General features: G+C 51.2%; 1 pseudogene; it reads right to left on the bottom strand.

Moving 5' to 3' along the window:
• Positions 1-5481: 5481 nt before the first annotated feature.
• Positions 5482-6465, bottom strand: LOC147119081 (uncharacterized; annotated as a pseudogene).
• Positions 6466-13773: the final 7308 nt, after the last annotated feature.

The following is a 13773-nucleotide window of genomic DNA, read 5'->3' as shown; positions in this document are numbered from 1 at the left end:
GATAGACACCAAGAAATCCAATAGGGAATTCAGGAGAAACTTCTTTACCCAGAGAGTGGTGAGAATGTGGAACTCGCTACCATAGGGAGTGGTTGAAGCGAACAGTATCGATGCATTTAAGGGGAGGCTGGACAAGCAGATGAGGGAGAAGGGAATAGAGGGTTATGCTGATAGATTTAGATGAGGAAAGACGGTACGAGGCTCGTGTGGAGCATAAAAGCCGGCATGGACTGGTTGGGCCGAATGGCTTGTTTCTGTGCCGTATATCCTGTGTAATTCTAACAATCTCAGTTTTGCAATTTTCAATTCACTATTCCCTGTAAACCGATTGTTAAAATCTGAGCCAGTGTGTTGTGAGACAAAGAGCCTTGTGTCCAATAAGGGGAATAAAGGCCACTGGCCAGTCACCATTTCCCCTCCATTTACAGACGCTCTCTGACCAGTCTCCATTTCTCCTCCATTTACAGACACTCCCTGACCAGTCACCATTTCTCCTCCATTTACAGACGCTCCCTGACTTCCTGTCTGCCACGGAGTTCGGTGCGGGGGCCCCTTTGCTGAGGGAACAGGCGGGTGGATAATGTTCACTGTTTCTATAATCGGGCCTGGGGCCGCACTCGGTGCAGTGAGGGAGGAAATGCAGTGGGTGTTGTGGAGATGGATTGTCAAAAGGTGTTTGATAAGGTGACAGACGGGAGGCTTGTTGATCAAATTAAGGCTCACGGTATTAAAGGGAGTGGGGCAGCGTGGATAGGAAGTGGGGTAAAGGGCAGAAAACAGAGAGTAGTGGTTAATGGATGTTCTTCAGACTGGAGATGTGTGAGGTGATAGATTTAGGAGGAAGAAAAACATAGGAAATGTATATGTAATGGTAAAACTTTGAAAGGAGTGGAGGAGCAGAGAGACTTAGGGTGTAAGATTCTACCTAATGCCTCGTCTTATTAACTTGCAGGTTCAAACACTCCCAGGGCAGGTACAGCATGGGTTAGATACAGAGTAAAGCTCCCTCTTCACTGTCCCATCAAACACTCCCAGGGCAAGTACAGCACAGGTTAGATACAGAGTAAAGCTCCCTCTACACTGTCCCATCAAACATTCCCTGGACAGGTACAGCACGGGTTAGATACAGAGTAAAGCTCCCTCTACACTGTCCCATCAAACATTCCCTGGACAGGTACAGCACGGGTTAGATACAGAGTAAAGCTCCCTCTTCACTGTCCCATCAAACACTCCCAGGGCAGGTACAGCATGGGTTAGATACAGAGTAAAGCTCCCTCTTCACTGTCCCATCAAACATTCCCTGGACAGGTACAGCACGGGTTAGATACAGAGTAAATCTCCCTCTACACTGCCCCATCAAACACTCCCAGGGCAGGTACAGCACGGGTTAGATACAGAGTAAAGCTCCCTTTACACTGTCCCATCAAACACTCCCAGGGCTGGCACAGCACGGGTTAGATACAGAGTAAAGCTCCCTCTACACTGTCCCATCAAACACTCCCAGGGCAGGGACAGCACGGGTTATAGTCCGAGTAAAGATCCCTCTGTGATTCTGCAATTATTTACACAGGAGATCCCCAGTACCCACATTCCTGATTATCCAGCAGAATTTTCACAGGGATAAACCCTGCAAGAGGCTTCACTGCATTGACACTAATCTCCTGTGTGATATACTCGCTGGAGTTTAGAAGAATGAGAGGTGATCTCATTGAAACATACAAGATTCTGATGGGGATTGACAGGGTAGATGCTGAGAGGTTGTTTCCCCTGGCTGGTCTGTCTAGAACTAGGAGTCATAGTCTCAGTATAAAGGGTCGGCCATTTAAGACTGAGATGAGGAGGAATTTCTTCACTCAGAGGGTTGTGAATCTTTGGAATTCTCTGCCCCAGAGGGCTGTGAATGCTGAGTCTTTGAGTATATTCAAGGCTGAGAGAGATAGATTTTTGGACTCTAGGGGAATCAAGGGATACGGAGATTGGGCGGGAAAGTGGAGTTAGAAACATAGAAACATAGAAGATAGGAGCAGGAGTAGGCCATTCGGCCCTTCGAGCCTGCTCCACCATTCAATGAGATCATGGCTGATCATCCAAACTCAGTACCCTGTCCCTGCCTTCTCCGCATATCCCTTGATCCCTTTCGCCTTAAGCAATATATCTAACTCCTTCTTGAATATATTTAATGAATTGGCTTCTGTGGCAGAGAATTCCACAGGTTCACCACCCTCTGGGTGAAGAAATTCATCCTCATCTCTGTCCTAAATGGCTTACCCCTTATCTTTAGACTGTGATCCCTGGTTCTGGGCTCCCCCGCCATTGGGAACATCCTTCTTGCATCTAGTCTGTCTAGTCCTGTTAGAATTTTATAAGTTTCAATGAGATCCCCTCTCATTCTTCTAAACTCCAGCGAGTATAAGCCCAATCGACCCAATTTCTCCTCATACTTCATTCCTGCCATCCCAGGTATCAGTCTGGTGAATCTTCGCTGCACTCCCTCCATGGCAAGAACATCCTTCCTCAGATAAGGCGACCAAAACGGCACACAATACTCAAGGTGTTGTCTCACCAAGGCCCTGTACAACTGCAGCAAGACATCTATGTTCCTGTACTCAAACCCTCTCGCTACGAAGGCCAACATACCATTTGCCTTCTTTACCGCCTGCTGCACCTGCATGCTTACCTTCAGCGACTGGTGCACAAGGACACCCAGGTCTCGTTGCACTATCCCTTCTCCCAATCTATTGCAGTTCAGATAATAATCTGCCTTCCTGTTTTTGCCACCAAAGTGGATAACCTCGCATTTATCCACATTATACTGCATCTGCCATGCTTCTGCCAAATCACCCAACCTGTCCAAATCATACTGGAGTTTCTCGGCATCCTCCTCACAGCACACACGCCCACCCAGCTTTGTGTCGTCTGTAAACTTGGAGATATTACATCTAGTTCCCTCGTCTAGATCATGAATATATATTGTGACTAGCTGGGGTCCTAATCTCCTCCTGTCTGATATAAACCAGCCCCAGTCACTGACACCAATCTCCTCCTGTCTGAAATAAACCAGCCCCAGTCACTGACACCAATCTCTTCCTGTCTGATATAAACCAGCCCCACAGTCATTGACACCAATCTCCTCCTGTCTGATATAAACCAGCCCCACAGTCACTGACACCAATCTCCTCCTGTCTGATAAAAACCAACCCCACAGTCACTGACACCAATCTCCTCCTGTCTGATATAAACCAACCCCACAGTCACTGACACCAATCTCCTCCTGTCTGATATAAACCAACCCCAGTCACTGACACCAATCTCCAGTGTATATCAGACTGAAGTTGTTTACAATCCTCATGAGCTTTTACGCTATTCCTAGTTGAGTTCGAGATCTCCAATGAAACACTCCACACACCTTAATCCCCTGAGCACAGGCTTTATTTTTAATATGTTGATTCTACAGTAACACAACTCCTATACTAAATGTGTACAAAATATTTACATGGGAGATTCTACAAAGGAATATTTATTGTAATATTTACAATATTATAGCTATATAGTAAGACTCATAATCTAACAAGCTGTATCCATGAACTCAGACTTTGATCATTGCCAAGCCTGGGAGGCAGGAAAGGATGTTCGACTCTTTTAAAATGCCAATTAGAATAACATTGTCATCAATCGATGTCACATTACCGAGAGGGCCCCCTTTTTAAAGGGGCACAAACAATCAACTCCAAATTATAATTAAATCAGATCTGAATACTGTTGCTGGTGTTGACAATTGACTCCAGTCCCTCCAGTGCCCACCGGTCACGGAAGGCCTCCAGCATCCCGGCGGACACCGCATGCTCCCTCTCCAGGGACAGCCCGAAGGATGTTCCACCTTGGCTGTAGCCATCAGCTTTCTTCTTCCCGGGGTGCTCTCTGACCTAAGCTGCAAACTGTTCCTGTATTTAAAGCCCAATCAGGTACAGCCCATGTGACCCTGGTTACCTCAGCCAATCAAACCATTGAGCTGAAAGACATTTATCAAACAAAGCATTCCATTGGATGGCTGTTTAGGGTTCATCGAGTAACCGCTTCCTGTTCATTGGAGCTACGAGGAATCTGCGAGTCAGAACAATGTCAGAGTTTGCTTTTACTGGGGCATTTCAAGAAACAAATGGCCTTCACGGTTCAGCTCAGTCCACACAGGCAGAGTTCTCAGCTCTGCTGGTTCTGTTCACACGAGGTCTGTTTCAGCTTAAAAGGGATAATTAGAGCCTGTTCTGTCTGAGGTGATTACAAGCTAATAGTTCACTAGACACGGGTCTTTAATACAAAGTCCACTAATATTAAACACACATGTATATAAAACAAGGCAAGACTTTACTTTTATGACTCTACTTCATGTTAAATCTGATCATCTAATAAAACCCAGCTTTCTTACCGTCCACTCCTGGAGACCCCACTCCCTGAGACTACAACCTTCAGCAGGGTCAGTGGTGGAGTTCCACAGCGGGAGTGATCCCAGAGTAACTGTCGGGATCGCATCCCCGTGGATGTTCCGGTCATGTATTTTTAGTTACCCTGGTGTCTAACACACACATCAATAAAACAGGGAATTCCTGGAAACACGCTGCAGGTCCTTCTTTATCTGGAGATCAAATGTCTGTTGTATAATTGTACCAGCAGTTAACAGGCTCCTGTGAACTCCTCCCTCTGCTATTTTAATGCAGATTTTAACCAATTTATTTTAAATCGGTTTATTTTAAATGGGTTAACGCCTGCCTTAAAATGGTAGACTCAGGACTGTCACATAAACATGTCAAATGATTACCAGTCATCTTTAGACTGGAAACTTAAACCTGTTTCACTTTCAGTCAGGAAAAGGTCGCACGTTCTGTTCTGACGAAAGGTAATCGACCTGAAACGTTAACTCTGTTTCTCTCTTCACAGATGCTGCCTGACCTGCTGAATTCACCAGCATTTTCTGTTTTTATTTTAGGAACAGATCGCAGTTTGGCACCAATCTCGGATTTGACAGCACGTTCCCAGCATTCACCGTTGTTCTTCCTGACTCTAAACACAGTTGTAAAGGAGCCTTCTGTTCCGTGCCTAGGAGCTCTGAACCATGGAAGAGAGCGGCTGGGACACATTTCTTACAGGTCTCAAGATAAACCTGCACGGCAACCTTGCTGTCAATGAAGAGAGACGAGAAAGACCAAAATGCCGTTTGCTCCTCTCAGTGTGGCCCTGAAGGACTGTGTCCAGGCTGAAGTTCTGTTCCCGCGGTACGATCCTCCCCCAGATTGTCCTTTCTGAGCTCCAGTCAGGTGATGCTAAACACTCAGGTGGGAAAGGCAAAAATCTACACAAATGCAATGAAAACAAAGCTGAGTTATTTGACAGATATCCAGAATATTAATCTCCAGCCCAGTTATAGGGGTCATTAACCTCAGCAGAAACAAACCCCAACTGTCAGAATGAACATGGTTCAGTCCTGGATGTGATTAACAGCAGCAGTAACAGCAGAATCCTTCAGTCACTCGTGAAGTCGCTGGTGTCTCAGCAGGTTGGATGACTGAGTGAATCCCTTCCCACACACAGACCAGGTGAACGGCCTCTCCCCAGTGTGAACTCGCTGGTGTGACAGCAGGTGGGATGACTGAGTGAATCCCTTACCACACTCAAAGCAGGTGTACAGCCTCTCCCAGTGAGAACTCGCTGGTGTATCAGCAGATCCTTTGTGTTTTTAAAGCTTTTCTCACAGTCAGAACATTTAAAAGGTCTTTTATCTGTGTGAACAAGTTGATGTTCAGTGAGGTGCGATGACCGAGTGAAGCCCTTCCCACACTCAGAGCAGGTGAACGGTCTCTCCCCAGTGTGAACTCGCTGGTGTGTCAGAACATCGGATGTATTAGTGAATCCCTTCTCACACATGGGACAGGTGAATGGCCTCTCCCCAGTGTAAATGCGCTGGTGTGTCAGAAGTTTGGATGGTCGATTAAATCCCTTCCCACACGTGGAGCAGGTGAATGGCCTCTATCCAGTGTGAACTCGCTGGTGTCTCAAAAGCTCGGATGAACGAGTGAATCTGTTCTTACACACGGAGCAGGTGAACAGGCTCTCTCTAGCGTGAATGTGCTGGTGTTTCACAAGCTCAGATGAACGAGTGAATCTCTTCCCACACATGGAGCAGGTGAACGCCCTCTCCCCAGTGTGAACTCGCTGGTGTATCAGCAAGCTGGATCTCTGAGTGAATCCCTTCCCACACACGGAGCAGGTGAATAGACTCTCCCCAGTGTGAACTCGCTGGTGTCTCAGAAGGTTGGATGAATGAGTGAATCCCTTCTCACACACGGAGCAGGTAAATGGCCTCTCCCCGGTGTGACTGCATCGATGAGTTTCCAGCTTCGATGGGGAACTGAATCCCTTCCCACAATCCCCACATTCCCACTGTTTCTCCATGGCGCGGGTGTCATTGTGACTCTCCAGCTTGGATGATCAGTTGAAGCCTCATCCACACACAGAACACGTGTACAGTTCTCCCCGCTGTGAACGGTGCAATGTTTTTTCAGGCTGTGTAACTGGTTAAAGCTCTTTCCACAGTCAGTGCACTGGAACACTCTCACTCGGGTGTGTGTGTCTCGGTGCTTTTCCAGTCACTCTGATGTTTGAAATCTTTTCCCACAGACAGAACAGACAAACATTTCTCCTTCCACATTCAAAGACCGATGATATTCAGGTCCTGATGAATCGAGTGACTCTGTCAGATCTTGATGTGATGTTTGGTTTGAGTTTCCCGTCTGCACATCCTCCCCTTCTAATGCCCTGTAAAAGGAGTTTACAAAAGTTATCACTGTAAATACAGGATAGAAATTCGGATTTTTCTCCCTTTCTCTCCTCAAGGTGCTGCGTGATGATAGGGTTTGGCCCCAGTCACTCTTTGCCCTCCAGTACCTCGCCAAGTGGCAATTCTGAGCTTGTGAGCCGATACAGTGAGCTGCTAGTATTTCGACCACGGGGAGCAGCACAGCCGCCATCCCTGGCTGATTCTGTCTGGAAAAGCTGAAGCCAATGGTAGCACACCAACATGAACTTGCATTTACATAGCACCTTTAACGTAGTAAAACGTTCCAAGGTGCTTCACAAGATCGTAATCAGGCAATAACTGACCTTAGGGCCGAGGCAACTGAAGGCACGGCCACCAATGGTGGAGCGAAGGATGTGGGGGATGCACAACAGGCCAGAATTGGAGGAATGCAGAGTTCATAGAATCAGAGAATGGTACAGCCCTTCAGCCCATTGTCCCAGAGCCAGCTCTTTGAATTTAGTCCCACTCCTCTGCTTTATCCCCACAGACCCGCAATTAGTTTCCCAATTCAAGTAGTTCTCCAATTCCCCTTTGAAAGTTGCCATTGAATCTGCTTCCACCACCACTTCAGGCAGTGCCTTCCAGGTCATAACAACTCGCTGCTTAAATTCTTTCCTCATGTCGCCGCTGGTTCTTTTGACAATGACCTTAAATCTGAGTCCTCTGGTTACCGACCCTTCTGACACTGGAGTCAGTTTCTCCTTATTAAGAGGGTTGTAAACACCTGGTCCACTTGGCACTGAAGTGTCTGAAACTCATAATAGGAACTCCAGGGAAACAAAATACTGACAAATGTTAAACTGTTCTGTTGACAAACAAAATCTGAATTTAAGTTTTAAAAGATAAAGACCTAGAAATTCAGTTTTGCCAGTTTTGGGGCGCTAACGTTAGCGCCCGCCCGACTTTAGCGCCCGCCCCAAAGTTGCGCCCCCTTCGCCGAAATTCAGTCGCTTCGCCCTAAAAGGTTGCTGGAGCGCTAAAAGAGGCGTTACATGACTATCTTTAGGCGCTAAGCCGGCAGTGCAGAGGGATAGCGCCGAGGCGGGGCGCAGCGCGGGTGCGGTCATTTTTTGATTGACAGCAGACCCCGTGGCGCCGGCCAGCTCTTAAAGGGGGAAGGGACGATTTGGTCTGCTGCCACGCCCTGCACACTGCAGCTTTCAAACTAGGCCTCAACACTGCTGCTGAGCCCAAGGAGCCATGGCAACGCATGAGAAGGCCCGTGAGCGTGCCCTGCGCTTCTCAGAGCGTGATCTGGATATCATGCTGACAGCATTGGAGAAGAGGCACAGGATCTTGTTCCCAGACACTGGCAGGAATCCCACCCACTGCGTCTACACCAAAGCCTGGAGGGAGATCGCCACCAGGGTGTCGTCCTACGGTGATGCCCCCAGGGACAAGGTGCAATGTCGGAAGAAATACAATGACCTGACCAGGATTGTCAGGGTGAGTACCCTTTCCACTCTCCTCCTCATTCTTGCATGTACACCTGACATGATGGGCAAAGGGACCTGAAAGGCCTAATGGGCAGCCCTCAGCCAGCAGCTTTGGGACAGTCATGAGCATCAATTGCACATTCTGTACTTTACACACTGGCCAAGCTATTCCACCATGGGAGGCAGTGCACACTAGATCAGGGCTACACTCTGGCCAAGCTATTCCACCACGGGAGGCAGTGCACACTACGTCATGGCTACACACCGTACTTAGAGCCCGTCCATTCTCTTGCAGGCTAAAGTTGCGAATAATCGCAAGCGCCGCGACATCACCGGGGGAGGCCGCCCCAAGTTCCAGAATCTCACTCCCCTGGAGGAGCGCGTGAGTGGCCTCATGGGAGGCCGGGTGATTGTGCCCAGAGCGTGCGGAGAAGCCGACCCTCCGCTGCCCGGCAATGGTAAGGACCTCGCCTTTTGGCCCTCTCTCGTCGCACTTGCGCATCCGAGCTACCTCCTTTGCCACTGTGCCACCAATGCGCTGAATGCCACCAGTCATGACTCCCTCGCTGACGCCCTCTCCTCACTCTGAAGCTACTCTTGTGCCTTCCTGCTTTCAGCTGGTGACGAAGAGCTCCCTGAAGCTGCCAGTAACAGCCCCTCCAAACAGGAGGAGGAGGAGGAGGAGGAGGAGGAGGAAGAGCAACCCGGACCATCAGGGGAGGACTCAGGTCCCGCAGCAGAGGGCGAAGTGTTGGACACGTCTTCCCTGGACGAGAGCCTGGAGCAACTTTCGGAGGGGAGTGCAGCTGCTGGGACCAGTGGCGCCCAGCCACCCAGGAGGGCTGCGGGTGGGCCGCGGCCTTCCCCCCAGAGGGGGGAAGGATCGGAGGGGAGTGCAGTTGCTGCGGACATTCGGCGCCAGCAACGTGGCAAGGGTCGCCTAGCTCGGACCCCTGCTCCCCAGTGGGAGAGTCCCGCCTCCAGTCCGGCCACCTTCACCTCGGAGGAGGCGCGCCAGCTGGACAAAATGGCCGAGGATTCGGACCGCCGCCACACAGAGCTCATGCAGGTGGTGGGACGGATGCCTGAGGCCATCGAGTCGCTGGCGACCAGTGTGCGGGAGTTTGGGGCATCAAATGCCGAGAGTGGCCGGATGATGATGGAGGTAGTGGAACGGATGCCTCTGGCGATGGAGTCGCTGGCTGATGCCGTCAAGTCAGTGGCGGATGTGATGCGGGCGCAGACCAGGGCAACAGGGGCACTCACTGCTGCCACACGCGCTGCCTCAGCCAGGCATCGCCAGGACACCCGCCGCGCTGCAGCAGCACAGCGATCTGCCCTTCGGCTGATTGGTGCAGATCCTGCAGTGTGGGCCCGGGCGAGTGCCAGCGTGCGACATCACCAGCCAGCGCCTCCAATACGCCAGCTTGCCCACATTGCGCCATCCGTCACCGCCACTCCCCCAGTGGAGCGTCAACGGCAAGCGGCTGGAGCTGATGGTGGGCAGGCACATGTGCGCCAATCAACAGCCGGCCCCTCGAGGCCCAAAGCCCGTGTAGGCCGCCCCCCAAGGCCATCTGGCGGAAGGACATCTGACCCTCAGGCGCCTTCCCCCAGCCTCGCAGCAGCCACTGGGCAGAGCTTGCGGAGGAGCAGCAGGCCAGGCAGGGGCGCCAAAAGGCTGGACAAGGTCTCGCCCTCACGGGCCACTAAGTAGAGGGTGTGGCCAGCTTTCATTTTATATGGCGGTGGACATCTTTATTTTGGCCATGGTTGTTTTGTTTATGGGTATGTTTTTTGCGTTAAGGCCGAGGTTGAGGCCTGGTTTGTTCAAATGTGGAGTTACTCCTCCCCAGGTTGTGGGAGTGAGTCGTTTGTTGCACTTTTTGTGGGGGCCGTTGATTGTTTTTGTGATTCATGTGGGAAGGGGTTTCATTTTTGTCAAATAAAAATTTATCTTTATTCAGACAGTGTCCATGGTTGTTCTTGTTAGTCTTTGTTGCCTTCGCCGGCTGAGGGTTTGCGGAGCGGCTGCATTCATCTTCCTTCATGGCCACAAGGCATTCCCTGACAGGGGGCTTAGAAGTTACGTTCAATAAGCTGGCGACGGACGGCCCTTGGACCTTGTCGCTCCCTCCTGGGAACGTACTCCTCCTCCTCCTCCTCCTGCTCCTCCTCCTGAGGTGGTGGTCCAACATCAGGTGGCAGTGCCTGAATCCTGCGGAGAGCCAGGTTGTGTAGCATGCAGCAAACTACGACAAATTGGGAGACCCGGTGCGGCGAATACTGCAGAGATCCGCCGGAACGATCAAGGCAGCGGAACCGCTGCTTGAGGACCCCAATAGTTTGCTCGATGATGTTTCTGCTCATTTGATGGCTCTCGTTGTATGCCTCTTCAGCAGCAGTCCTGGGCGCGCGGAGCGGAGTCATGAGCAAGGTACACAAAGGGTAGCCTTTGTCCCCGAGTAGCCATCCTCTTGGGGGAGGCTGTGCCTCGAACATGTCATGCACAGTACTCTGCCGCAGGATAAAAGCATCGTGGCAGCTGCCTGGAAAGTGGGCATTGACAGCCAGGATGCGCTGCTTGTGGTCACACACCAGCTGCACATTGAGAGAATGGTAGCCCTTCCGGTTGCGATACTGCTCGCCATGCTCCAGAGGTGCCCGCAAAGCCACATGCATACAGTCAATGACGCCCTGCACCAAGGGGAAGGCCGTGAGGCTTGCAAATCCCACTGCACGCTGATGCTGGCTCTCCAGGGCCATGGGGAAGGAGATGAATTGGCGTCTCCTTCTGAAAAGGGCATCAGTCACCTGGCGGATGCAGCGATGCACGCCGAACTGGGATATGTTAGCTATGTCCCCAGCAGCGGATTGGAAGGAGCCGGTGGCATAGAAGTTCAATGCCACCGTCACCTTCACTTCCACCGACAGAGACGTCCTGCACCTGAGCTTTGGACGCAGATCTCTGCGAAGCAGGTGGCAGATCTCTGCAACCACCGCCTTTCGGAATCTCAGCCTTCTTTCACATCACGCGCCACTCATGGTGAGGTAGGAGCGCTGCTGGCGGTATACCCTGACTGGGTAAGGCCTATGTTGCCGACGCCTGTTGCCCCCTCTGCCTCTAGCCAGGGCTGCCCCTCTGACCCCGCGTCTGCGAGCCCTACGCACATGGCGCTGAAACTCCGCATTGGCACCCCATGCAACCCCCATCAAATGCTGGCAAACAGTCAAATTTCCAACAGGGCACTTGCAGCGCTTTGGCCTGAGTCCAAAAATACCTGAGCTATTGCTGCGCGAAAACCAGTTAGCTCTCCTCCTTGTTGTGTGTCCAGAAACCCGTTGCACAAGAGTGTTTGCTGCAAAATGGCTGCCCTTTATACTGCAGGGTATGTGCCCTTTAATTTGCGCTCCCCGGGGCCCGCGTCGGCTGTGTTGCGTTCCATTTTACAAACGCTCTGGCCGCCAGCCGCACAATGGGGCGGCCCGACTGAAGTTTGGAATCGGGGCGCGCAAAGGGCGTTGCACGAGGATGTGACGTAATTTTCTGCGCGCGCAGCTGGGCGGGCGCTAAACTTTGCGCCGGCGCTAAGGGTCAACTTAATTTGGGGCGAGGCGCAAACTGCGCTGCGCCCGGGCGCTACACGCATAGCGCCCGAAATTCACTTCTCTTAAGGCGCTAACTGCTGGCGCAACCAACTGAATTTCTAGGCCAAATTGTTTAACGGGTTCACACTGACTCACCAGACTTAGGTTCCGCCCTCAAACACTGCGATTGGTTGCAGAACTCTCTGCTCCCTTGGCCCTCCGGCCTCTGAGCTCTCTTCCTATTGGTTCCCAGGGCCATCAATCACCACTCGCCAACATTACACTGCCAGATGAGGTTCAGGGGCTCAGAGGAAGAAAATGAGGTCATGAATCTGAGTTGGGAAATACAATGAGAGAAACATGATTCAATTGGTGAACTAAACTATTCCAAATCAACTCAAATGAATTGTTGCCATTAATATATTCTTTTTGTGCCAAGTGGGAAACAAGTGATGTTTTCCCACACACGGAACAGGCGAACAGCCTCTCCCTGGTGTGACTGCATTGACGTGATTCCAGCTTTGATGGGTAATTGAATCCCTTCCCACAGTCCCCACATTTCCACGGTTTCTCCATGGTGCGGGTGTCCTTGTGTCTCTCCAGGTTGGACGATCAGCTGAAGCCTCGTACACAGAACATGTGTACAGTTTCTCCCCGCTGTGAACGGTGCAATGTTTTTTCAGGCTGTGTAACTGGTTAAAGCTCTTTCCACAGTCAGTGCACTGGAACACTCTCACTCGGTGTGGTAAACCACTGTTGTTAGTATTGTTGTTCACCACTGTTGTTAGTACTGTTGTTCACTGTTAGTACTGTTGTTCACTCTTGCATATTGTTGTACTTGTCTGTGCATGCCTCAGCTGACTCCGCCCCTGGCTCCACCCTCATGGCTGGGTATAAAGGTCGCTGCTCAGAAGCCTCTGGCCCTTTTGGATACCAGGCAACCACAAGAGGCATGCTCTGTTCTTTGGTAATAAAAGCCTGTTTATTACTTTCTCAACCTCCAGTCTTTTGTAGCAATTGATAGTGCATCAATTTTATTACCAAAGTTAAATGTTGGCTGCAGATGCTGATCAACCGATGGCGCAAAATGCTGAGCAGCAGGCGCTGCTGCGAGCCCTCAGACCAACATGCCTGGACCTAGACCCCCAAGAAGCGGGTTCGTCGACTAAATTCGCACAATGGCTGCGTTGCTTTGAGGCTTATCTGGAAGCCTCGACCGTGACTCTTGATGAAAATAAACTGAAAATCCTGGCCTCGAAGGTGAGCCACCAAGTCTATACTTTAATCCAAGATGCGACGACCTACGCGGCGGCTATCGACCTACTGAAAGGGCAGTATGCACGCCCGGTTAACACGGTCTATGCCAGGCACCTTTTAAGATCTCGCAGACAGCAGCCCGGGGAATCGGTGGAAGCCTTCCTATGGGCACTGCGGGTACTCGGACGCGGCTGCGACTGCAAGGAAGTATCGGCCGCGGCACATGCGGAGGGACTGATACGAGACGCTTTCGTTGCGGGTCTAAGGTCCGACTACTCCCGGCAGAGGCTGCTGGAGAAGGGTGAAATAGACCTGACAAAGGCAGTGTCCCTCGCGCTCTCGCTCGACGCGGCCCACAGAAATATGGACGCTTTCTCCCCTCATCGCCCCGCGCCGTGGACGCCGCAGTCTTGGGCCATGGGACCGCCACCTCCGACTGCTGCAGCGATGTCCAAGGCACAGAAATGCTATTTTTGTGGCCAAGCTAAACACCCTAGAGCACGCTGCCCCGCGAAGAATGCTACCTGCTCCGGCTGCGGGAAGAAAGGTCACTACGTTAGCGCCTGCAAAGGGAAGACCGCTAACGCCAGCAGCGCTGCGTGCGAACCGTGGGCGCAGCCATCTTGTCCGCCATCTTGGGCT

The sequence above is a fragment of the Somniosus microcephalus genome, chromosome 4 (assembly GCF_052327205.1).
Source record: "Somniosus microcephalus isolate GS21.2 chromosome 4, FLI_Smic_1.0, whole genome shotgun sequence".
NCBI lineage: Eukaryota > Metazoa > Chordata > Chondrichthyes > Squaliformes > Somniosidae > Somniosus > Somniosus microcephalus.
This window is presented reverse-complemented; position numbering and strand designations above follow the sequence as displayed.